Raw genomic sequence first — 26,123 nt, forward strand, 5'->3', positions numbered from 1 at the left:
CGAAACTCCGTCTCAAAAAATAAAATAAAATAAAATAAATTTAAAAATAATGTGGCAGATGGCAGAGATGAGCTCATTGAGAAAAGAGTGTTCTGAGCTTTTTACACTTTCTATGTACAGGAACTCTTTACTTTCTCAGGGGTAGACAGAAGGGTGAAATTTTTCCACAAAGGTGTTCTGGGTTACAACACAGACCATTTTAGCCATAAATTGCTAGAAAGGCAAACACGTTTTGATTAACTCTAGATTGAACATGGCTGCGAGGAAAGGAAGTCAGAGCTCTATTTTTAAGGTAGTTTGACGCAAGGTGAGCTCCGCTTCCCTTGCCACGGTGCAGATTACATGGTCATGGCACACTTCCACCACCTGGTGGCTAAACTCTTAAATTGCAAGGCCTGCTCTTTAAGAAGTCCTCAACAATAGGGAGGACCTAATAGCATCTTCTTCTCCTGACTCCGCAAAAACTTTTGAAACAGGCCTCAGAAGAAAGAAGCTGGAGCTCTGCTCGCTTCTCCAAAGATGGAGTTTGGTTTTGCTCCCCTGGTATAATCAGAAAAGCCAAGGAAGACTTTGAAGTAAACACAGTCCTTCCTCTAAAGTGCCAAGAACCCTAAAATTCTTGCAGTAGTAATTAATTGTATTTCCTTTCTGAGCGTTCTTTTTGAAAATATAGACACCCATTGTGAAGGGTGAGCTGTTAAATCATTAACACTTTAGTGTGAATAACTGTCCCAGCCAGTTTCCTTAGGTGGGGCTCATAGCTCCTAGAGGGTCTTAGAGTGGAGTTAAGGAAAGGACCCAAAGGGAGGAAGAGAGGGCATCTGATATGGTCCTTCTATTATCCTAGGACCAAGAGGGTCAGGAGGGATCCCTGGTGAGAGCCTTGCCTGGGCTGCATGTGGTAACCCGCTTCACCCCAGCCTGCAAAAGCATTGACAAAACCCTGATGACCAGTTAACCAGAGAAAGCAGTGTGTGCTGTGTCTGGGAGGACACTGGGGAAATGCTAAGAAAGACTGCCAATGACAGTGTCCCAAAGAGGAAGCAAGCTCCTCTAGCTGGGGACCCTGTTTTGTTGTTGTTTGTTTGCTTGTTTTTGAGTCTCGCTCTTGTTGCCCAGGCTGGAGGGCAGTGGCACGATCTCGGTGCACTGCAACTTCCGCCTCCCAGGCTCAGGTGATATTCCCACCTCAGCCTCCCAAGTAGCTGGGACTACAGGTGCATGCCACCACACCCAGCTAATTTTTGTGTGTGGTTTTTTTTTGTTTTTTTGTTTTTTTTTTTTTGAGACAGAGTCTCGCTCTGTCACCCAGGCTGGAGTGCAGTGGCGTGATCTTGGCTCACTGCAAGCTCTGCCTCCCGGGTTCAAGCTGTTCTCCTGCCTCCGCCTCCCGAGTAGCTGGGACTACAGGTGCCCACCACCACGCCTGGCAAATTTTTTTTTTTTTTGTATTTTTAGTAGAGATGGGGTTTCACCGTGTTAGCCAGGATGGTCTCCATCTCCTGACCTCGTGATCCACCCGACTCAGCCTCCCAAAGTGCTGAGATTACAGGAGTGAGCCACCACACCCAGCCAATTTTTGTATTTTTAGTAGAGATGGGGTTTCACCATGTTGGCCAGGTTGATCTTGAACTCCTGACCTCAGGTGATCCGCCCACCTTGGCTTTCCAAAGTGCTGGGATTACAGGTGTGAGCCACCGCATCTGGACTTTTGTTTCTTTAAAACAGCGTATAAGGCTTATGGGCCAGATCCTCCCCACAAATAAAAATGGTTTAGTCCTCAACACTTAAAATTGGGAGATTTCACATAAAAACCTGGAATTCTGGCTTTTCCTGTAAAAAGAATAAGGATGAGGATAATGATGATGAGATCAGCATTTTTATATGCTCTTCTAAACCGACGGGGAGCTGCTCTGCTTGGAGGGGACGTGCACCTTCCAGTTCTACAGTCCCCAGAAGGCTCACTTACTGCATTTATGTTCCTGGCCTGGCTCCTGATACCATCTGAGGTTGTGACTCTGCTTTCAAATACTACTAATAATTAAAATGACAATAAAAGGAATGAAAATATCAGTAATGCTATCAGTTGTTTTGTCAGAGGCCTTTGAACCAGAGCGACTCCATCATTAACAGGGGCTGGGTAAAATAAGACCCACTGGGCTGCATTCCCAGGAGGTTAGGCGTTCTAAGTCACAGGATGAGATAGGAGGACAGCACAAGGTACAGGTCACAAAGACCTTGTTGATAAAACAGGTGATGGTAAAGAAGCCCACCAAAACCCACCGAAACCAAGATGGCCACAAAAGTGACCTCTGGTCATCTTCACTGCTCATTATATGGTAATTATAATGTATTATCATGCTAAAAGACACTCCCACCAGCACCATGGCAGTTTACAAATGCCAAGGCAATGTCAGGGGGTTACCCTATATGGTCCAAAAGGGGTAGGAATTGTCAGTTCCGGGAATTGCCCACCCCTCTCCCAGAAAACTCACGAATAATCCACACCTTGTTTAGCATATAATCAAGAAATAACCATAAAAGTGGGCAATCAGCAGCCGTCAGGGCCTTTTGCCTATGGAGTAGCCATTCTTTTGTTTCTGTACTTCTCTAATAAATTTGCTTTCACTTTACTCAATGAATTCGCCTCAAATTCTTTCTTTCGCGAGATCCAAGAACCCTCTCTTAGGGCCTGCATCAGGACCCCTTTCTGATAACAATTTAATGCTACTTCAAGTGAGACATTGTGCTAGTAATATTACCGACAAAATAACTCTAATTCTCACAAAACAATGGTGTTTATATTTTCATATTCACAAGAAGAAAACCAAAGGACAAGGGACTTTCATAGTCACATGCTCCTTTTGGTGTTGGTATTAGAAAATTGCTACTGTAGATTTTCTTGGGTGTTCATTATGTATTTTATATTTATTCTCATTTCAATAGAGACACAGCTAAAAATGAATAGCACTACATTCATTTTCAACACAGGCAACAATCTGGCTCTGTTTGTAGCACCAAAATTGCAACCAAGACTGTCCTGCTTGTCCTCACCTCTGTGCAATTCAAGATTCTGAGCAACACCGCTCCAGTCTCCCCTGTTCTACCCATGGGGTAATCGGCTTTCTGTTTAGCTACGTGAGACTTCTTTTCTAGATAAATACTCATGGCTCCTTATTGTTTCGCTAATTCATTAAGACCTATGTTGTATTTGAAATGACCAAGTGAATTTTTGCCAACTGGAAAAAAAGAAAAAAACAAGAAGGTGTTTTGATTCTTGCCCATTTATTAACAATCCAAGTCCACATATGCTGCTGCTTCTCTGACTATGCTGAGTGAGCCCTAGGGAGGCAGTAGAGGAAGCCTCTGAGGGTAACTAATGGGCTTTCTTTTGGATGCAGAAATAATGCTATTGCTTTCAATTATTTGGAGTTCTTACCTCCCTCCCTGGCAGAGATAGATTTCCACGGTCCTACTACACTGTACCTACTACACGGTCCTACTTCCACGGTCCTACTACAAGTCCCTTCTTGTACTCTAGGTCGGGGTCCCCAATCCTCCGGCCAAGGACCGGTACTATCTGTGACCTGTTAGGAAGTGGGCCACACAGCAGCAGATGAGCAGCAGGCAAGCCAGCATGACCACCTGAGCTCCACCTCCTGTCAGCTCGGCGGCAGCATTCGATTCTCATAGGAGTGTGAACCCTATTGTGAACTGCGCATGTGAGGGATCTAGGTTGCATGTTCCTTATGAGACTCTAACTAATGCCTGATGATCTGAGGTGGGACAGTCTCATCCCAAAAACATCTGCCCCACTCCCCCACTCCCCCACCACCCACTGGTAGAAAAATTGTCTTCCACAAAACCGGTCCCTGGTGCCAAAAAGGTTGGAGACTGCAGCTCTAGGTAACCAAAGGCATGCATTTCCTCCATCCCTATCCTTTCTTTCAAGGAAGAAAGAAATGAGGGAGACAATGGGCCTATTTTCTCATCTCATTAAATTAGTTTGGCAGAAATTAGTTTGATCATATATTGTGTGCTTAATTTAAAAAAAAAAAATCCCAGTGACACATCTTTTAATGCCCTTGTTGATGAAGAAAGCAAAATTCTGTACAATATTTGAAGAAGTTTGCTCTGAGCCAAATGTGAGGCCCATGACCCATGACACAGCCTCAGGAGGTCCTGAGAACATGTGTCCAAGGTGATTGGGTTACAGCTTAGTTTTATACATTTTAAGGAGACAGAAGTTACAGGCAAAGACATAAATCAACACATGTGAGGTATACATTGGTTCAGCCCAGAAAGGCAGAATATCTGGAAGAAGGGAATTTTCAGGTCATAGGTCAATTCAAAGATTTTCTGATTGGTGATTGGTTGAAAGAATTAAGCTTTGCCTGAAGAGCTGAGTTAGCATAAAGAAATGCTTGAATCAAGATAAGGGGGATTGTGGAACCCCAGATTTTTGTTATATAAAGTCTCTAAGTAAGCTTCAGAGAGAATAGATGGTATATATCTCTTACTGGGCCTTGAAAGGTATCAGACTCTCCAAAAAAGTCCTGGTAAGGGAAGGAGATTCTCTAGAGAATGTAAATTTTCCCCTGCAAGAGATGGCTTTGCAGAGCTATTTCAAAATATGTCAAAGAAATACATTTGGGGGTAAAATACTATGATTTCCTTTAGGGCCTATTATCTGTCATGTGATGCTACACCAGCATCAGGTTGGAATTTGGTATCTTGTTGCTACAAATAGTCTGTTTTGTCAGTCTTATAATCTCTTTGTGAATGTTCATGCTGGTCAGTCATGTGCCTGAACTCCAAAGGGAGGAGGGTGTAGCAAAGGATATCTGACCTCCCTTCCCATTACGGCCTTAACTAGTTTTTGAGCATTTGTTTTTGGGTGTTTTTTTGTTTGTTTGTTTGTTTTTTGAGACAGAGTCTCACTCTGTCCCCCAGGTTGGAGTGCAGTGGTGTGATCTCAGCTCGCTGCAACCTCTGCCTCCCAAGCTGAAGCGATTCTCCCACCTCAGCCTCCTGAATAGCTGGGACTACAGGTGTGAGGCACATGCTCAACTAATTTTTGTATTTTTAGTAGAGACAGGGTTTCACCATGTTGGCCAGGTTGGTCTCGAACTCCTGACCTCAAGTGATCCACCCGCCTCAGCCTCCCAAAGTGCTGGGATTACAGGCGTGAACCACTGCACCCAAGTTGGGTTTTTGGTTTTTTTTTTTAATATATATTTTTTTACTAACAAAGTTCAGTCTCCGGAGAGACTGTCAAAAATTGCCAATGCTGACTATGTTTCAAGACATCATGGCAGGGTACTGAGAAGAGTTTTCCATTAGCAATAATCACACCTCAGGTAAACCTCATTGGCTGCCATTGCACAAAGCTTCCTCGGGTTTTCTTTGGGATCCTCTTGGCCAAGTGGGGATCCATTCAGTGGTTGGCGGGTGCTTAGAATTTTATTTTTGGTTTACTCCCACAAACTTTGTAACATTCTTTCCTTCCTTCCCCTTTGTTTATTTCTGCCCTAGTAATTTTCTTTTTTTTCTCTCTCTCTTCTCTCTCCTTTTTTTTTTTTCTTTTTTTTAGACAGAGTCTCATTCTGTCATCCAGGCTGGAGTCCAGTGGCATGATTTCGGCTCACTGCAACCTCTGCCTCCCAGGTTCAAGTGATTTTCATGCCTCAGGCTCCCAAGTAGCTGGGATTACAAGCATGCGCCACCATGCCCAGCTACCTTTTTGTGTTTTTTAGTAGGGATGGGGTTTCGGTATGTTGGCCAGGCTGACCTTGAACTCCTGGCCTCAAGTGATCCTCCTGCCTTGGCCCTCCAAAGTCCTAGTAATTCTCTTTTTATCTGTTTTAATTCTTATTGAAGCTATCTATAATCATAAGAGTCAAGTCCAAGGCTTGTTACAAAAATTAGCAGATCTCTCTCACTCCATTTCCTGATCTCTAAATAGAACCACTTTCAAATCTCTAATTTTATACTATATTCTAAAATTTTTCAGTTTCAGGTATAGATTGTCAACTTCTTGAGACAGAAAATAAGGCCTTAACTTTCTCTCTCGCTCTCTTTATTGCTCACATACACACATTCACGCCTTCTGACTTCTTGTCTTCCTAAAACGATTACATCAGCTTTGGTTAGACACATACTCAGTGTTGTACTGGTCACGTCTAATCAGGAGTTAGAAACCACAGACTAATCGGTACATCGAAAGTTTAATATAAAAAGTTATTAACTACAGTATAGATTATCTCTCAAGGGGGAAAGAGAACTGTAAAGAATGCCTAGAGGTGGGCAAGTTTGAGAGACCAGAGTACGCCTCCCCAGAGTACAAGGGATTAACGAGCTGAAGACACTTAAGAAGAAACAGATGCACCAGAGCGCTCTGCCCTCTGTTGGGGCTTGGAAAACAATGCCCTGCAGTATGGCACTTTGGCAGGCTGAGTACTTTGATCTAAAGGAGATTGGAAGGCTCCAGAAGCAAGTTCTCTCTGATCTTTTCTGTTCTATCTCTCCTCCCTCTTTTCTCCTCCAAAGCAAGTCATGGAGAAACTAGATCCCTTCTTCACCAAAGCAAGCCTTAAAAGGAGACACATGACTCTCACCTCCCCCGTCTTTCTGTGCAGGAGCTGGACATAAAGACATTCTCCGACCTGCCTTGCCTAATAGTTGGTCATAAGACTCCCATTCCAGAGGGGTCCTGCCCTATCCCAGAGCAAGGAATGCTGCACAGAGAAGCCAAGAAGAATCTGAACATACGGGCCTTGCTGGGTCTCCCTACTCAATCCATTATCATTAGATCATATCGTTGTTGTCCAGTCACATTTCTACATGCCTGTCCATTTTTTATTTGACTTAAGCATAAAAATAGTCAATTTTCCCTGGGTCTTTAGGACTTTATTTCTGAAGTTTCCTGTGTCATGTAAAACTTTGGTTAAGTAAGTTGTGTTATGCTTTTCTCCTGTGAACCTGTCTTTGCTATAGGAATTGGAGCCATGATCCTTATGATGGGTGAGGAAAGGGATCACACCTTTTCTGCCCCTGCATTCTGCTCTATTTGCCTAAAAGCAGAATATAGATCTATAAAGAAAAAGGGCATCTGTATGAGTCACAGTTCTCCAGGAGGACAGAACTAATAGGATATATGTGTATATAAAAGAGAGTGTACTAGGGAAGATTGGCTCACACAATTACAAGGCAAAGTCCTACAGGAGGCCGTTTGCAAGCTGGGGAGAAGGAGAAGCCGGTAGTGACTCAGTCCAAGTCCGAACGCCTCAGAACCAGGGAAGCTGACAGTGCAGCCTTCGGTCTGCAGTTGAATACCCGGGAGACCCTGGGAAGCCGCTGGTGCAAGTCCCAGAGTCCAGAGGCCAAAGAACCTGGTGTCTGATGTCCAAGGGCAGGAGGAGCAGAAGCAAGCAACCAAAGTGGGAAGAAGAAAGAGAGCCAGAAGACTCAGCAAGCAAAGTTGCCCCACCTTCTTCACCTGCTTTGTTCTGGCTGTGCTGGCTGCCACTGGACAGTGTCCACCCACCCTGAGGGTGAGTCTTCCTCTCCCAGTCCACTGACTCACATATCAGTCTCCCTGACACCCTCACAGACACACCAGAAACAATAGCAGCCAGCTAGCATTCCTCAATCCAAACAAGTTGGCACCTAATATTAACCATTACAGTATCCTTCCTTGCTCTCTAAAGGTTGCCAGTGGGCCAGATGTGGTGGCTCATGCCTGGAATCACAGCAGTTTGGGAGGCTGAAGCTGGTGGATCACCTGAGGTCAGGAATTTGAGATCAGCCTGGTCAACATGGTAAAACCCTGTTTCTACTAAAAATACAAACACACATACACACACACAAATTAGCCCGGCATGGTGGCAGGCCTCTGCAGTCCCAGCCACTTGGGAGGCTGAGGCAGGAGGATCGCTTAAGCCCTGGAGGCGGAGGTTGCAGTGAGCAGAGATCGTGCCACTGCACTCCACCTGCACTCCAGCCTGGGTAACAGAGTGAGACTCCCTCTCAAAATAAATAAATACATAAATAAATAAAAAAGGGGCTGGGCGCTGTGGCTCACGCCTGTAATCCTAGCACTTTGGGAGGCCAAGGTGGGCAGATCACTTGAAGTCAGGAGTTCAAAACCAGCCTGGCGAACATAGTGAAACCTCGTCTCTACTAAAATTACAAAAATTAGCCAGGTGTGGTGGTGGACACCTGTAATCCCAGCTACTTGGGGGGCTGAGACAGGAGAATCACTTTAATCGGGGAGGCAGAGGTTGCAGTGAGCCAAGATCACGTCACTGCACTCCAGCCTGGGCAACAGAGCAAGACCCCATCTCAAAAATAATTAAATAAATAAATAAACAAATAAATAAATAAATATTACCACTGAAGAAAGCTTTAGACCCTCTTGCCTGGAGATGAAGCCAGAGGAATTCATATGAACGAGCTTTACTAACTATCCTTTATCTGCCAGTTCTTTACCCTTTCCTCAAGTTGCTGCTTGTAGAAACTCAAAGTCCTTTTCCTTTCTCTTGTCACTTCTCTAAAAATGTACTGTTCTTTGTTAAAGACGCTAGCTAAGCTGGAATTCTAAGACACCACTTTGAGAACTACTCATTCTCTGTGTATCTCCCATGTATTATGAAGAATATATGTGAATAAACTTCTGTTTGCTTTTCTTTTGTTAATTTGCCTTCTGTAACAGAAGTCTGTTTCTACTACAAACCTCTGGGGGTTCTCTCCCCCCACACAAGGACGCTCAGGGGAGGAATGACCCTCCCTGAGGCTGGCATGGCACGGAAGTTTTCTGGGTTGCTCCAGGCCACAGCTAGGTCACAGCCACTGGACAAGAAGAAAACACCACTCCAAGGTACAGATGTGTAGAAAACCATGGCCAGGATTGGCAAGCAGAAAACACCTCTCTGGAGGACTGGCAGGCCAAGGCTGGGAAGCCAGCTGAGGCACCCGCATGATTCACTGGGGATCATTTCTGGGAAGGCTGCGGGAACTCTGTGGGAAGTTATCTATCAGGTGCTGCTGGATCCTAATTGAGCTGTCACTGGATCTTTGGTTGCCGCGTTGGGGGATGTGGGGAGAGGAGCAAAAAGCAGCAAAACCCTGGATGGTGGATGCGACCGCCTTCCTCCTTCAGCGTCCCTCCAACGCCCTCTACTGACGATGCTTTTAACGTCATGCCAGCTGCAAAGGAGAAATAGTCAAAGGACCCCGAATTTCACGGGTCAGATGGTGCAGTGTGAATCTGGAGGGGCAGCAAATTGATGACTGGCATAAGTGATTACCTTTTATGAATCTATTAATGTTATTGACAGCTGAGTCATGTAACATATTACGACTACTTCTCCTTCCCTACTTAACTTTTTGTTTTCTCTCGGATTAAAAACTGGCTTTATTGTTTTTGTTTATTTCATTATCACCAATCCCCAAACTCTCCCTAGTTATGTAAATTTCCCCCCCGACAGGGGAACAATAGTCTCAGTCCTCATTCTGGCAACATTTGGGGCCGGGACCATGAGGCAGGTGAGGGACACATGGCAGCGGAGACCATCATCATTACTTGAGGAAGTTTATGCATCTTCAGCAGGATCCCCCACCGTGGTCTTGTGGCCAATTCACAGAAGCCACTGGCTTGGAGTCTTTCCTCTACCATCTCCTTTCATCTCCCTAAGGGTGTTCTTACACACGTTCTACCCACTCCTTCATCAACCCACTCCTCTCCTGGCTTCTCATCACTACATTGATTGATTGATTGATTCATTGATTGATTGATTGCGATGGAGTCTTGCTCTGTCACCCAGACTGGAGTGGAATGGCCCGATTTTGGCTTATTGCAACCTCTGCCTCCCAGGTTTAAGCGATTCTCCTGCCTCAGCCTCCCCAGTAGCTGGGACTACAGGCGTGTGCCACCACACCCAACTAATTTTCTTTTTATTTTTTTATTTTGTATTTTTTGTATTTTCACCATGTTGGCCAGGCTGGTCTCAAACTCCCGACCTCAGGTGATCTGCCTGTCTCAGCCTCCCAAAGTGCTGGGATTACAAGTGTGAGCCACTGCACCTGGCTGAAGCACAAGTTTTTTAAAGTTCAACTATCTAAATAGGTTGCTTCCATGGGTAGAATATTTTCCACCATTTGTTTTGAAGATCAAATAACTTTAGGATTCAAAAGAATGTGAAACTCTTAGTACACACTCAGATGAGTTGATCTTAAATTGCTATTCACGGAAAGCTTTTCATGTCTGAAATATTAAGGAAACTGTTTCCTTAAAAAAAAAAAAAAGCTGGCTTTAGTTGTTGGTCTTTACTGAATGAATGGATTTTCCAGATAGACAAAAAATAGTTTTCTATTACTAGCACAGAAAGGGAAGAAATAAAGTGAATTACAACAGGCCAGCATTCAGATGATGGCAAATCCAGGGCCCTAGTCTTTGGTTAGAGGCTTAAGTACTTAGAACCTATTAGAAGTTGTATTTGAAGAATAAAATAGTAACCAAAATAGTTTAAGTGGGTAAAAAATGAGTCAGACCTCACCTGAAATTTCAGAATGGTTAAATGTGGATGTAAAATAAAACAAATATACGAGAATTTAAGAAGAAAGTATATGTCCATGTTTATAAATCTTAGATGAGGGAAGTCTTACTAAGCTAAACATATTGAAGCCAAAAAGGCATCAAAAGATTGACATAGCCTGGGCAACGCGGCAAGACCCTGTCTCTACAAAAAAATTTAAAACTTAGCTGGGCGTGGCAGCCTGTGTCTGTGGTCCCAGCTACTCAGGAGGCTAAGGCAGGAGGATTGCTCGAGCCCGGGCGGTTGAGGTTGCAGTGAGCCATGATTGCACCACTGCACTTCATGCTGGGTGACAGAGTGAGACCCTGTTACAGAGAATAAATAAATTAAAACGGAAGATTGACAAATATGAGCACATGAACATCCAACATCTTCCATAAAACCCGTTTATGGACTAAATGTTTGTGTTCCCACAAAATTCACATGTTGAAGGCTTTACGCACAATGTGATGGTATTTGGAGTTGGGTCCTTTGGGAGGTAATTAGGGTTAGATGAGGTCCTGAGGGTGGAGACCTCGTAATAGGATTAATATCTTCATAAGCAGAGATGCCAAAAGGCTCTCTCTCTCTCTCTCTCTCTCCTCTGTCTCTCTGTCTCTCTCGCATGTGAGGACACGGTGAGAAGGCAGCTGTCTTCAAGCCAGGAAGAGAGCCCTCACTAGAAACCAACAATGCTTGTATGATAATCTCAGATTTCCAGCCTCCAGGACTGTGAGAAAATAAATTTCTGTTGTGTGAGCCATCCAGTCTATAGTATTTTATTATGGCAACTGGAACAGAGTACTACATAGTAGCCTAAGGAAAGTTTAAAAACTAGAAGTGTGGAAAAAAGTGTTTGCAACCTATGTAATTGGCCACGTGTTTACAACTCCAAAATTTATAAAAATTTTTTTAAAAATCAGCTAGAAAAATACAAATATCCCAATAAAAAAAAGAGCAAATGACACAGAGAGCATTTATGAAATAACTGCGAATTAACAACAAACAAAAGAAAATATGTTCTATATCATTACTGTGATGGCAGGAATAGTCCTTGAAAGATGTCCATATCCTAATCTCCAAAACTGAATATGTTGCTTTACATGACAAAGGACCTTAGCAGGTGTGATTAAGTTAAGGATTTTGAGATAAGAGTATTATCTTAGATTATCTGGATCAGCCCAATGTGATCACAAGGGTCCTTATAAGTGAAACAGAAAGTCAGGAGAGTCCAAGTCAAAGAAAGAGATGTGATGAAGGAAGCCAAGATTGGAGTGCTGTGCTCTGAAGACGGAGAAAGGGGCCACAAGCCAAGGAATGCTGGTAGCTTCTAGAAGCTGGAAAAGGCAGGGGAAATGAATTCTCTTCTAGAGCTTCCAGAAAGGAATACAACCCTGTCAGCATGTTGACTTCAGCCCTGTAAGACTCATTTTGGACTTCTGACCTCCAGATCTGTAAGATAATAAATTCGTGTTGTTTTAAGTCATTAACTTTGTGGTAGTTTGTACAGCAGCAATAGGATACTAATACAATCACTAGTTAAGGACATCTAAATTAAAGGAATGATATGTATGCTTTTAAATCAGTATAAGTGAAAAGTATTGGTGTGGCAGAATATAAGCACATATACTTTTGGTAGAAATGTAAATAAGTATGCCCTTTCTTGGTGAACAACAGTATTTATCAATCTGTATCAGATCTTTAAATGGGCATCTTTCACCTAACAACTTTATTTTTCTTTGACTATATTCTAAGCACCCGATTTCCAGTTGCATTTAGTAGTGAAACTCTTCCTTCACACAAAATCGAGCAGAGGGAAGTGCATCTGCAATTGCCAAAGCAGTGTTGGGGGCTGCAGCCCTGAAGCCTGGCCTCCACCTCACCCCTGCAGAAGTCCCTCAGGCATTTCCAGGGCTCCATGGAACACACTTGGAGAATCACTGTCTTGGGGGAATAACTGGACAAGCAAACAAAAACTCCATACGAGGATGTTTATCACAACATTGTTTCCGTTGCAAAAAATTAGAAATCACCTATATGCCTCCCAAGAAAAGTGACGACTTGTTAGGAAAAAATGTTCAAAATCACTAATCATCAGGAAATGCAAAACTATAATGGGATATCACCTCACCCCTGTTAAAATGGCTATTATCGAAAAGATGAAATATCAAAACTGTTGGACTAGGATATGGAGAAAAGGGAACCCTTGTACACTGTTGGTGGGAATATAAATTGCTATAGTCACTATGGAAAATAGTATGGAGGTTCCTCAAAAAATTAAAAATAGAACTACCATATGATTCAGCAATCCCATTGCTGGGTATAGATCCAAAAGAAATAAAATGAATATGTCAAAGACATATCTGCACTCCATATTTATCGCAGCACTATTCACAATAGCCAAGATACAGAATCAACTTAAGTATCCCTCCACAGATGAAGAAACACACACAAATATGCAGACACACACACACGCGCGCGCGCGCACGATGTAATACTAATCAGCTTTTAAAAAGAAGGAAATTTCTTTTTTGACAACATGGATGATCCTGAAGGACATGCAAAGTGAAAAAAGCCAGGCACAGAAAAATAAATATCTCATGATCTCACCTACATGTGGAATCTAAAAAAGTAGCACTCGTTGAAGCTAAGAGTGGAATGGTGGTTGCCAGGGGCTGTGGGGTGGGGAATGGGGCAATGTTGGTGAAAGGGTCCAAAGTTTCAGTGAGGAGAAATAAGTTTAGGGGCTCTATTTGTATAATGTGATGACTACAGTTAATAATGTATACTTGAAAGTTGCTAAGAGATTTTTATGATCTCAAAGCAAAAAATGGTAAGTATGTGAGCTGACGAATATGTCAATTAGTTTGATTTAATACTTTCACAGTGTGTGTGTGTGTATATATATATATAGATCTCAAAGTATCACATTGTACCAAAAATATTTACAAATTTTTTATTTTATATTATTTTATTTATTTATTCTTTTTAGACAGAGTCTCATTCTCTCCCCCAGGCTGGAGTGCAGTGCTATATCTCAGCTCTCTGCAACCTCCACCTCCAAGATTCAAGCAATTCTCCTGCTTCAGTTCCCAAGTAGTTGGGATTAAAAGCGCCTGCCACCATGCCAGGCTAATTTTTATATTTTTAGTAAAGACAGGATTTTGCCATGTTGGCCATGAACTCCTGACCTCAGGTGATCTGTTTACCTCGGCCTCCCAAAGTGCTGGGATTATAGGTGCCAGCCACCGCACCCAGCCAATATATACCATTTTTACTGTATTTTATTTTATTTACATTTTATTTTATTTACGTTAATAAAAAATTCTAAAAAGTGACTTATGGCTGAGCAGAGTGGCTCATGCCTGTAATCCCAGCACTTTGGGAGGCTGAGGCGGGTGGATCACCTGAGGTCAGGAGTTTGAGACCAGCCCGCCCAACATGGTGAAACCCCATCTCTACTAAAAATACAAAAATTAGCCAGGTGTGTTGGCGGATGCCTATAATCCCAGCTACTAGGGAGGCTGAGGCAGCAGAATTGCTTGAACCCAGGAGGGCGAGGTTGCAGTGAGCTGAGATTGCACCATTGCACTCCAGCCTGGGCGACAAGAGTGAAACTCCATCTCAAAAGAAAAAAAAGTGACTTGTTATGATTTATTCATAAAATAGAATACTATGCAGCCATTAAAAATGTTGAAATATATCTATATTGACATAGAAAGAGTTATGCAATTTATTGAGAGGGAACATTATGTTATAAAACATCTTGGCATGATAGGATTCATTTCTGAAATATGCATACAAATGTGTATAAATTATAAAGATACATAAAGAGATAGGATTAAAGCATTAACAGTAATCATCTCTGGATGGTGGAGTTAAGTTGATCTTCACTTTCTTCTTAACTTCTTTGTGTATTTTCTATATTTTGAAAAAGTCTGTATTGTATATTCAGAAAAAAAGCTGATTATACCATGAATAACGAATGAACAAAAAAAGGAATAAATGGCGTGTGTGTGTGTGTGTGTGTGTGTGCAAGTGCATGCATGTAAGAGAGGGAGAAAGAAAGAGAACAGAAATGGAGTCAGAAATTTATCTTCATGAGCTTAGGTAGCTAATGGAGTGAGATATAAACATATTTTATGCGACAAGGTGTGAGCAAAGCATTAATGTTGGGTATCTCCCATTTCTCCCATTTGCCCTGTAGCTCCACTTTCTCCCTTTCTCTTCTGCTCTGCTCTTGGTGAGGTTAGCCCGTGTGGACACCATCGACTTCTCCCTTGCCTCTTGGCTTCTAGTTGGGTTTCCCATGGAGATGCACCAGGAGAGATTAGAAAGTGGGGGTGAGATATACTCACCAAGCTCCCTCTCTATGTCAATGCCAAGGGTGTGCTTTAGGCTGCACATGACCTCCTTCTAGCAAAGTCCACAGCTCCTATCTGGAGGACCTGGCCCTGAAGCATCCTCTCTGGGTTCCCCCCTCTCCCTTTTCAGGTCTAATGGTGAAGTTTCTTGTTTTGGTTAACCTCAGGGTACAGCATGATCCCTTGATAGTTTTGGTAAAGCCTACCTGTAAATGTGTAAATTACCCATCTTGAGCCTGTCATCTGTTTTCAGCTGGAATCTATTAGGTTGATGCAAAAGTAATTGTGGTTTTTGCCATTGAAAGTAATGACAAAACCCGCAATTACTTTGGCACTAGCCTAATACGCAAAGGGTGTGTGTGTGTGTGTGCGCGCGCGCGCGCGCACGTAAACAACTATAAAGGGCGATGGTTTTCTTCAAATATCTTACAGTCTTATTTAAAAGTCCCATTTATCTCCCATGAGTATGTGGCTGGTATGTATCATACATCTCAGTCCACAAAAACAAGCACTAAAGAAATAATATTTTCATCATTTTCTGTAGCTCAACTTAATTCTATCTTGTGTCACTATTCCACTGGGGTGGCAAAACGCAGGGTCACTCAGTTTGGGATTTACTCTTCCACCCACTTTTCCCCAGTTTTGTGACTAAATGGGAAGCCTACCTCGTGTCAAGATGTAGTGGATGGATGTCATGTCATCTGGTTAGGCAGGTAACTGCCAGGGCACCCCATGCTCAACCCTGTGCTTGGTGAGCAATTCAAGAGCTTGTATTTCCTTCCCCCACTACTATGCTACCCATGGGCACTCAGGAATGGCTCTGCTGCTCCTGTGTGATTCTTCAGTGTAGGCAGCTCTGGGAGGCTGCCTAAGCCCCATCTGGCAGGCGATATGATATAGCCACTTCTTCGTTAGGGTCTTGCAATTTCCTTAGGGATCTACAGGAAAACACAAGTTTCATTGCTGCTCACACCCTCACATTCCACACCCTACTTAGGCATCTTACGGTCTTACCAGGGCTTAGCTTGTGGTATGAGGACAAGACCACTTTCTCTGGAACCCACCAATGCCCACACTAAATTGTTTCCCTTGCAGCTTTCCTTGTTTTCCCCCTACCCAGGAAAATATATTTTCCAGACTGTGTGTGGGAAGCTTTCTCATTATGTATTCTCCTAAATATTTGGTTTAGATAGTTAAAAGATGTAAAAATGTTCCCTAAGTTGATATATTGATTCAATGTATTCACCAATGTATTGAAAATCCCAGCATATTTTTTGGGAACATTCATAAGCTGATTCTAAAATGTATATAGAAATGCAAGAGGCCAAGACTACTACAGACAATATTAAAGAAGAAGCAAGTTGGAAGATAATCTATCAGATAAAAAAGACTTACTATAAAGCTACAATAATTAAGGCAGAATAGTAATGGTACAAGAATAGGCAAGTAGACCAATGGAACAAAATAGACAGTCAAAGAACAGACCCACACATTAATGGACACTTGATTTATGACAAAAGTGGCATATTGAGCCATAGGAGAAAGGACAATGTTCTTACTAAGTGGTTCTGGGTCAATGGGATATCCGTACACAAACATCAGTTTCGGGTGGACTACAGACCTAAATGTGAAAGGTCAAAGAATAAGTTTCTAGATATCACAGTAGAAAATCCTAATGACCATAAATTAACTTTTTAAAAAATTTGAGATAGTCTTGCTCTGTCATGCATAGCTTGCTGCAGCCTCAACCTTCCATGCTCAAGTGATCTTCCCATCTCAGCCTCCTGAGTAGCTGGGATTACAGGTGTATGCCACTACATCCAGCTAATTTTTTTAAAGTTTTTTGTAGAGACTGGTCTCACTATGTTGCCCAAGCTGATCTCCAACTCCTGGGCTCAAGCGATCCTCCCACCTCAGACTTCCAAGGTGCTAGGATTATAGGTGTGAGCCACCAGGCCCAGGCAAATTAAATTTTTAATTGGGCTGCTTTAAAATTAAGAAGTTTTTTTTTTTTATCATGAAAAGATACCACTGAAAGACTGAAAAGGCAAGAACGAGAAAAAATATTTGTAGCACATATGAAGGACTCATATCCAGAATATATAAAGAAGTTCTACAGAGTGATTAGAACCCAACAGCCAGTCCAACAGAAAAATAGTCAAGAAACTAGACAAGCCATCTTACAAAAGAAGATATCCAAATATTTGGCAAGCAAGTGAAAAGATGCTTAGCCAGATACGGCGGCTCACACCTGTTATCCCAGCACTTTTCAAGGCTGAGGCAGGAGGATCACTTGAGCCCAGGAGGTCAAGACTGCAGTGAGCTATGACCATGCCACTGCACTTCAACCTGGTGACAGAGCAAGACTTTATCTCTATATTTTAAAAGAAAAGAAAAAGAAAGATAAGAAAAGGAAAGGTACTCAATCTCATTACACCTGGAAAATACAACTAAAACTACAACACAGGTCAGGTACAGTGGCTCATGCCTGTAATACCAGCATTTGGGGAGGCTTAGGTGGGCAGATCACCTGAGGTCAGAAGTTCGAGGTTAGCCTGGTCAATATGGTGAAACCTTGTCTCTACTAAAAATACAAAAATTAGCCAGGTGTGGTGGTGCACACCTGTAATCCTAGCTACTTGGGAGGCTGAGGCAAGAGAATCGTGTGAATCCGGGAGAGGGAGGTTGTAGTGAGCCAAGATCACACCACTGCACTCCAGCTTGGGAGTGCAAGACTCCATCTCAAAAAAAAACAGACAGAGCAAGACTCCATCTCAAAAAAAACAAATAAAATAAAAAGTAAAAGATTAAGATTGCAAGTACTATGTGTTGGTGAGATGTAGAACAATTGCAACCCTCAGACTCTGCTGGTGAACGTGTAAAGGTGGTCAGAATCAACTAAAGCTAAGCAAACATCCCAACACCCAGAAATTCCACCCCTAGCTATATCCTCTAAAAATGATTATATTATGTACATATGTACAAAAGACAACATTATTCTTAATGGCCGCAAACTAGAAACAACTCAAATGTCTACATTGTATAGTCACATAATGGAATGTTATACACCAGTGAGAATGAACTGTGCAACAACATGGATGAATCTATAAATATGATGTGAAGCAAAAGAAGACAAGCACAACGGGATACATATTGGATAACAAAACAATAAGAACTTGGCCAGGTGTGGTGGCTCAAGCTTATAATCCCAGCACTTTGGGAGGCCAAGGTGGCCAGATTGCTTGAGATCAGGAGTTCAAAACTGACCTCTGTAACATGGCAAAACCACGTCTCTACAAAATATACAAAAATTAGCCAGGTGTGGTGGCATGTACCTGTAGTCCCAGCTACCCTGGAGGCTGAAGTGGGAGGATTGCTTAAGTCTGGGAGGTCGAGGTTGCAGTGAGCTGTGATTGCACCACTGCACTCCAGCCTGGACAACAGATTGAGACCCCATCTCAAAAAAAAAAAAAAAGAAAGAAAGAAAGAAGAAGAAGAAGAAGAACTCCCCTGCAGCACCGGAAGTCAGGATAGTGCTAGGTGCCAGGCAGGGAGAGAAGGAGGGGACTGATTGTATGGGGAGTGGGAGGGCTGTAATGTCCAAAACTCACCGCTGGTGACACAGGTGGGCTTAGTTTGTGATGGCCTCACAACTTTGTAATACAATTTCTGCACTTCTCTGAAGCTATGCTATATACTTAAAAAAGAGTCTATTTACAAAAAATAAATATTTGGTTTTTGTTGTAAGTCTTTTATGTTCCCTGAAGGATCAAGATTTTGGAAACTCAAAAGCCAGGGTGGCACTCTCTTTTCTGTGATCGCTTTTTTCTGCTCTGAAGTCATGAACTCTAAACAGCTTCCCTGACAGATGGGGCGGGTACAGGGAGGGGGTGGCTAATACAAAAGAAGATAGCAGCATGAGTAAGGGAATGGAGTGGGGGGCTCTTTGGTTAATTTTTTTTCTTTTTTTGAGAAGGAGTCTCGCTCTGTTGCCCAGGCTGTAGTGCAGTGGCACGATCTTGGCTCACTGCAAGCTCTGCCTCCTGGATTCACGCCATTCTCCTGCCTCAGCCTCCCGAGTAGCTGAAACTACAGGCGCCCACCACCACGCCCGGCTAATTTTTTGTATTTTTTAGTAGAGACAGGATTTCACCATGTTAGCCAGGATGGTCTCGATCTAATCACCTCGTGATCTGCCCGCCTCAGCCTCCCAAAGTCCTGGGATTACAGGCGTGAGCCACCACGTCCGGCCCTCTCTGGTTAATTTTTAAAGGATATTCTTCTATTCAATCAACGTATGTTCACCTGTAGAACCACTTTGTAATAATTATGAAATTGGAGGAAAAAATCGTAAATTTTTTACAGTAAAAAAGTTCCAAATCATGCATGACAGGTGAATGCGTAGAAGAGGTGTTGTTTGGTTGGTTGGTTGGTTGGTTGGTTCGTCTTTGAGACAGGGTCTCACTTTGTCACCCAGGCTGGAGTGCAGGGGTGCCATTACAATTCGCTGCTGCCTCGACCTCCTGGGTTCAAGGGATCCTCCGCCTCAGCCTCCTAAGTAGCTGGAACTATAGGTGCATGCCACCACATCTGGCTATTTAAAAAAAATTTTTTTAGTAGAGACGAGGTCTCATTATGTTGCCCAGGCTGGTCTCAAATTCCTGCGTTCAAGCAATCTGCCCACCTCAGTCTCCCGAAGTGCTGGGATTACAGACATGAGCCACCTCGCCTGGCCGAAAAGTTTTTAATACAGTCATTATATTCTAATTTTCTCTCTCACATGCTATATGTAACTGTGTGCATTTAAAACTTTGGAGGAAAACAGTTTTAAGGTAGGTTTATGGGACTTTTTATTAAAGACAATACCGTACTCCTAAAAATTAAAAACCTGTCCGTTTTGCTTTCAAAGTAATTTAACCCAAAGCCTCCTAAATTGGGTAGGTACAAAAGTTTCACAATTTAGAACTTTTAAAAAGTCGTTTATGGCGTGGATGGGCCAGGACTGCAGGTATAATTTCCTGCCACTAGATGTCTCTGAGTCTTAAAGCAGCAGACTCGTGGGTTTTTGTCTATTTATACATACAGATCACCTACCTCCCTGTGAACAGAGTTTCATAATCCTCTTATGTAACGCTGGGTTGTCAGCTACAGTTAATCATCAGCTGGGAGATGGGCAGGCGGGGACCCCCAAGGACTTCATGTCCTCGAGACAGGGCTGGACGTGTTGAGAGAAGGGTCTGACCAGGTGTGACCAAGTAAAACCCCGTGACTCTGAAATTCATCCCCGCCGAGGCCAGGGAATGGTGGAAAACAAAGAGCTCGCTGCCGCAGCACGTGACGGCTAGATGCGGAGACCACGGCATCCACTTCTTACAGTTGGGAGCCAGCAGAGGAGCTAGTGGGTCGGGAAAGCCCTCCGTCCTGCGTTTCGCCTTGGCTGGCTGCGGGCGCCACTCGAAAACACGCCAGTCACGCCTCTCCCAACCCCACCCCCATCCGCTGGAACCTAACGGCCGGCAGAAGCCACGAATTCTCTCCGGACTCCTGGAGCACATCTCCAGGGCATCTAATCAGTCTGTTTTCCATGGTGTTTTCTTGTATTTGTCTGTCTACCAGACTAGACAGAAACGTCCAGAGGGCACAAACCTCGTCTTGTTCAGCACCGCATCCAATTATTTTTGTACACAGTAGGCAAGTGTTCATTGAAATCAATGTGTGATTAGAAAACCTGTCTGAAAGACTGATGAAATAATCACTGATAAGTTATTGAATCTTAAGAAATCCTGGCCGAGCACGATGGCTCACGCCTGTAATTCCAGCACTTTGGGAGTTCGAGGCCGGCAGATCACCTGAGGTCAGAAGTTCAAGACCAGCCCTGACCAACATGGTGAAACCCTGTCTCTACTAAAAGCACAAAAATTAGCCGGTGTGGTGGCGGGCACCTGTAATTGCAGCTACTTGGGAGGCTGAGGTAGGGGAATCGCTTGAACCTGGGAAGTGGAGGTTGCAGTGAGCCAAGATCTCACCACTGCACTCCAGTCTAGCCAACAGAGTGAGGTTCCATCTCAAAAAAAAAAAAAAAACTTGGATCCTCTGATAACAGAAATGGCCTCTCATTAATGGCCCCAAATTGTTATTTGGAGGCTGGTTTATGCAGCTTCTTAAATCCTGTGCGTTTCCGTGGAAAAGTGAAGGAGATGAACTCTGGAGTAAAACTGTGTGGGTAAAACCGCAGCTCCAACATTTATCAGCTATGTGACTTTGGGCAAGCGATTTAATCTTTCTCCATCTCAATTTTGCCTTCTGTAAAATGGGAACAATAATAGTATTTATTTCATGGGTTTGTCATGGGGATTAAATAAGTTAAATACTCACAGCAGGCTTCACACAGCTTCTGGCACATAGTGGTGTCTCAACAATGGTTCAGAATTAGGGTCCTAAGAAGAATGCCTCCAGTTCAAACCCTTGTGTGTAACTGACAAGTTATCTAACCTCTTTAGGCCCCAGTTTATTCATCTGTAAGTTGGGGGTAACAGTACTCACTTCATAGGGTTGGTATGGGCAGTAAGTGAGACAGGAAGCTTCTAGTCGGGCCACTGCTGTCATTGCCCTGGAGCACTTAGGACATGATGTGAACAGCCTGTGGATAGTCCAGCAGGCGCTTAGTCATCAAATTAACTTTCCCAACACTGGCACCCCCTGACTTTTCTTTAACTCTTTACTTTTGTAGAATTTTAGAAGGCATTTTTGTGTTTATTATTTTACTTGGATCATAAAGCCCTTTTTAATCCTAAGGTTGGTTAGTGATGAGTGAAGCAATTGGGTCTCAGTATAGTGAGGCATCAGGCTATGTGGGGAGCCAAGAAGAGGGAAGATGCTTGTGCAGAGGGAAGGAGGGGAGGAAGGAGAGTTTGGAAGGGGCCTGTGAGCTTCATCTAAGCCTCTAAGCTTCCTGCCCTTTTATGGTTGGTGGGGTTGTGTTAGAGCTCTTTTGAACATGCAGCAAAAGCTATGAATATTCACCCAGAGAATTGTACGTGCACACAGCATCCTCATTCATTTTCATAGACTTTATACAGTGTCAGATTGAGAATTGTGGCAGGCTACAATTTGGCACCCCTTTCAAATTGATCTTTTTAATTTAATATTTGTAGTAGTGTCAGTGAGAAACCAATTGTAAACTAATAAAAATCACGCACCCCTTTGTGTCTGAGATTACAATCGATCACATACAAGCAGTTTTCTGAAACTCTTGAACCCATTTAAAAGTTAGGTAAATAGCTGACTGATTTTGGTAGTCAGCACAACCCCATGAATTACTCTCTTGATTGTGAATATCAAGTAGCTGTCCATGCAAAGTGTTCAGCAGAAAGAGCCCCAGTGAGGGGTATTCTCTTTCTCTCACTCGAGGCTGAGAGTGAAAGCAATTTAGATGTTTCCACTCTGGAAGGGTTGTGCCTTAGTTAGCTGACACCATCCGTCCGATTTACTCTAATGCTGTGTGTGGGCACTTCACAGATGAATGCCTCAGCACCTGCTGACCTGCCCACCCTTCAGTCCCCATCTGGATTCAGGTCCCAGGTTAAGACATGTGGACTAGACAGTCCATGTTTAAACACCGATGAGGCCATTAGCAGCTCTGAACATGCAAATGCCTTACTCTGCACCTGAAGTACATAGGATAGGAAGAAGCGGCCAAGGAGGGAGAGAGGACAAAAGAAAAAGAGACTGCCTGAAAGTCAAGGAGTCCATGGAAGCTTTGAGAAGGGGCACCTTGATACATTTTCTGGAATGCTGGTGTTCTAGAATCCCCAGCCAAAACGTCTTCTCTTTGCCAGTCAGGGCACTTGTCTCAGGTTTTTGGTTTGCTTTTTAGGACAAGTTCTCACTGTCACCCAGGCTGGGGTACAGTGATGCAATCATGGTTTACTTCAGCCTCTAACTCCTGGGCTTAAGTGATCCTCCCACCTCAGCCTGCTGAGAAGCTGGGACTATAGGTACACCACCACACATCCAGCTAATTTTATTTTTTGTAGAAACAGGGGTCTTGCTATGTTGCCCAGGCTGGTCTCAAACTCCTGGACTCTAGTGGTCCTCCCACCTCGGCTTCCCAAAGCCCTGGGATTACAAGTGAGCCACTGGGCCCGACTCTGGTTTTGAATACAAGGCTGGGGGACAGACTCTTTATGGCTGAAAGGACTCCTGTGGAATATATTTATTCATGCCTCGACTGCCAGGCCCTAGGGGTCTTGATATCAGTTGGCAAGGAAAGCCATTCTCAGACCTCCTGCCGAGTCATGTCCCAGTTCGGGGCCTTCCACAGCAGGTCTGAAAGAGGGTGTCCCTGGGGTGGGTTGGTCAGGAGATCAGGGGAGCTTTTGCATCTGTTTTCAGAGCCAGGAATCCATGGGTCTAATGGTTGTAATGATTTGGTTCATCCCCAACACAGTGGGGTGCTTGTCAGCAAGTTTGCACCACAGCAAACACTTTGTGTGGGGAATCAGGACAGCAGTGAGAGGGCTGGGGCCACGAGGTGTCTGTCTTCTGGCCTCCAGGCAGCTTTTGCTGATGCTGACCAACTCAGTGCTAAGAGAGGCAAAATGGATGGCCCCCCTGGCCTGGCTGGCAGTGAAAATTTAGCAGTCAGTACTGGAACAGTGTCACGCCTCAGAGGCCTCAGAGAGCAGAAGGCAGTGTTACAGAAAGCAGTGGCTGTCAAAATGCAGCTCCTTTTGCAGCAGTAGCCACATCATCTGGGAGAACTTGTAAGAAATGCACATTTTCCTCAGGTGCTGATATTTTGGGAAGCTGAGACCGGAGGATTGCTTGAGTGCAGGAGTTCGAGATCAGCCTGGAGAATATGCCAAGACCTCATTTCTACTAAAAAACAAACAAACAGACAAAAAAACAGGCATGGTGGTGCACACCTTGTAGTCCCAACTACTTGGGAGGCTGATGTGGAAGGATTGCTTGAGTCTAGGAATTTGTGGTTACAGTGAGCTATGATGACGCCACAGCAATCCAGCCTTGGCAAGAGAGTGAGACCGTCTCTAAGAAAAAAGAAAAAAGTACACATTCTCAGGCTCCACTCCAGACCCTTGGAATCAGAAGCTCTGTGGGTGGGGCCTGGTGCAATGAGCCCTACAAGGGAGGCAGGCTGGGGAGCAGGCAAGGGTCTGGTTGTGCAATTCCAACACTCCCTTCACCCTTGGAGCCAGCCAGGATTCAGTCTTGGGGATCCGTGCAGGGAAGCTGCCGCTCTGCCACAGCCTGAAGTCTTCTCTGCTAAATCCTGCACTGCCCACAGCAGCCCCAGTGGCCAGACCCAGGAATCTGCAAAGCCCTGTGCCATGTGCCCCGAATGGCATGGGTCCCTGGCTCCTGAAAGGTGCTGAGGCGGCTGGGCCCCCACACTCACATCCTTTCTTGGGAACGGCCAGAGCTGCAGCAGACATGGATGAGGGGCTTCTGAGCAGGAGGGCCAGTGTGTACAAAATGCTGGGAGGTGAGTGGGCTGTCCAGGTCCCTTCTAATGGCCGACCCACTCCATGGTAAAAGAGCTGGAGAGGTGGCCTGCCATCTCTGTGACTCCCCATGACTGAGGCAGGATTAATGCTCACTGTGGAAGACCTCCACGCTGTGGCTACATGGGGAAGGCTTCTGTGTGTTCTCCCATAAGCCAAGGGAAGAGTACTGGGGCAAAGCAGATTATCTCATACTGAGAAGTACAGAGAGGCACAGGACACAGAAGCTTCTCCAGGGCTAGTCCCAGCCTGGGGGACTCAGCTCCCAGGAGCACAGAGCCTGCGGAGAAACATGAGGAGACCACCCCCACTCCCGGGAGCCTTCCTCATCTGCTCTGCTGGCAGGAACTGCACCTGTGAAGTTAAAGCAGGGAGCCCAGGCAATGCAGAATGCAGATCTTCAAGCAGTGCACTTTATGTTGACCCTCTATTTACTAGAACATAGATTCCTGAGTGCAATATAGATTCATCAACCCGCTTCCATTGGGAGAGTCCAAAATTAAAAAAAAAAAAAATCCAATAAACAAACAGTTCTCAAATAAGAGCTGTGCAGTGCACCAGTTTTCACTATTAAACATCCACTTGGCCAGGGATAATACTTCTTTTGCATGGTGTGGTGGTAGAGCATATAAGCCCCGGGGGCGGACTCTCTGGGTTTAAATCTCAGCTCTGCCATTTACTGGCTCTGTGTCTTTAGGTAAGTTGCCTCACCTCTCTGTTCTCAGTTTCCACATCTGTAAAATAGGGTTATTAATAATAATAGCTACCTCATAGGAGCATTACAAAAATTAAATAAGTTAATATACATAAACTGCTTAGGACAGTAGCTGGCACTCAGTTATGGGTGCGTTATGAATGTTAAATGTGCTATATGTGTGTTAAGCAAGATCTCAAAGGAAGCTGTGGTGGCTTTGTAATGTGTCACCCTGGCCAGGCTGAACTACGTTTCCCAGAATTTCATCCCTTGTATATTTCAGTTAGGGCAGGCCACAAAAGAGATTCTTGGGAGATTTGGAGGGTAGAAATGAAGCAGTAGCCAATTTGCAGCTCAAATGATCTGATGGCTCATCTGGTGTGCAGGGCCACCAGGACTGCCACTGCTCCATCTTCCCCTGGGTCCTCCTTCATCTGCTCTGACTACTGGGACAGGTGTGTATTTAGCCCCCATGACCAAAGGCAGCCACCCACACCACACCACCCAGGGCAGAGGAACTGGCAGGGGTCTTGGTCCATCCCTGCGGGTCTCTGGCCTGTGCTCGTAGCTCTACCTGGTCCTTGATCTTCTCACGTTACCTCCATCTTCCCTCACCAACTTCCTGCCTTCTGGACTGCAAGCTGATTAATAAGAGTTCCACAGACAGCAAACATGAAAAATACGGGTAGAAAATCATCAAAGAAATAACAAAATAATTTCCTTAAGCTGAAGCACACAAATCTTCAAAGTGAAATATTCATAATATGAATAATTATATTTATAATACACAGAGAACCCTTTATAATTGACAAGAAGGCACAAAAGAGAATGAAAGAAAGAGGCCAGACACAGTGGCTCATGCCTGTAATCCCAGCACTTTGGGAGGCTGAGGTGGGCAGATTGCTTGAGGCCAGGAGTTTGAGACCACCCTGGGCAATGTAGTGAGACCCTGTCTCTACAACTTAAA

The 26,123-nt window shown here is 44.0% G+C and overlaps 1 pseudogene; it reads right to left on the reverse strand.

Annotated features, from left to right (window-relative positions):
• Positions 1-5,259: 5,259 nt before the first annotated feature.
• Positions 5,260-5,392, reverse strand: LOC117079738 (annotated as a pseudogene).
• Positions 5,393-26,123: the final 20,731 nt, after the last annotated feature.

The sequence above is a fragment of the Trachypithecus francoisi genome, unplaced genomic scaffold, assembly GCF_009764315.1.
Source record: "Trachypithecus francoisi isolate TF-2019V2 unplaced genomic scaffold, Tfra_2.0 Lachesis_group7, whole genome shotgun sequence".
Taxonomy (NCBI): Eukaryota; Metazoa; Chordata; class Mammalia; order Primates; family Cercopithecidae; genus Trachypithecus; species Trachypithecus francoisi.